Source organism: Brassica oleracea, chromosome C1, assembly GCF_000695525.1.
Source record: "Brassica oleracea var. oleracea cultivar TO1000 chromosome C1, BOL, whole genome shotgun sequence".
Taxonomy (NCBI): domain Eukaryota; kingdom Viridiplantae; phylum Streptophyta; class Magnoliopsida; order Brassicales; family Brassicaceae; genus Brassica; species Brassica oleracea.
The window spans coordinates 37,361,778-37,362,938 of record NC_027748.1 but is presented as its reverse complement, the minus strand read 5'-3'; positions in this window follow the sequence as shown (position 1 = coordinate 37,362,938).

Below are 1,161 nucleotides of genomic sequence, written 5' to 3'. Positions count from 1 at the left end.
CCAATGGGTCGAGCTGCCCGCGGTTGGTGTTCTGCCCCTTGTTGTGGATCTGCCATATCAACGTCCAATTCCTGCAAGTGGGCTTGTTGTTCTTCTTCTCTTCTAGCTCTAGCACACACTCTCTCTAAAGCTCTGGAGAAGAAGAATCAGTAACAAAACAAAATTTAAAATGACTTAGTCTCAAGCAAGTGACTAAATCTCAATGTTTCAATCTACTCAGAATTTAGCAACGGCGCCAATTTGATATTAGGAGTTTTCAAGGCTCCTAAGTCAAATGTTGTAGTATAAAAGATTGTCAAACCAGGTCTGAGAGATATCAAAGCATTGAGAATGCAAGTACTCACTTAATCTAAAGTGCAAACAATGATTTAGATGGGTTTTAAACTACTACTAATACTAGAAAACAATAACAGAATGATACTTTCTTGACTAAGGGAAAAGAGAACTCAAGGGCATAGGGATTAGACCTTGGGTGATCAAGTATCGAACTAAGGATGACAAATGATCAATCAAACTATCAACCTTAAGCCTAGACACAATTCTAAGCAAGCTCTATGTCTAGATGAATGCTCATTTGCTAACATATCTCAAACATCAAATGTCTTTGGTTGAATAATATGAAAGCAATCATTACTAACAAGTCTATTAGCTATCTTAGCACCTTTAACAACAAATGTCTTTGGCAAAGTATACTAAAAGCCTAGGAGAGTTGTCTCAGGCATTTCATCAAACACCTTTCGGGTGAGAAATGCCTATTGATCAACTTTTGAGTGGCCAACTCAGAAGATGCATTAGGAATACTCTACTAGCAAGGAACAAGAATCATCTAAACTAAAACATCCTAGAACTAACCTAATCACCCTTAATCTCCCTAACCCATGAATTCAAAAGGTGATTACTCACTAATCTCCATGATTCCTCTTAAACCCATATTGGATTTCAGATTAATCATGTAGAGAAATAGATAAGAAATCAACAAGAACACAAGATGAAAGCAATGAAATCTTGGCGCCGTTGCCGGGGATCGAACCTGGGTCATCCGCGTGACAGGCGGGAATACTTACCACTATACTACTACAAAGAAGTTTTTTTTAGTTATTCTCTCTCGAAAAAAGATTCTCTGCTTCCCATGACTTACAAAAGTACTTAACTTAGGTTTAG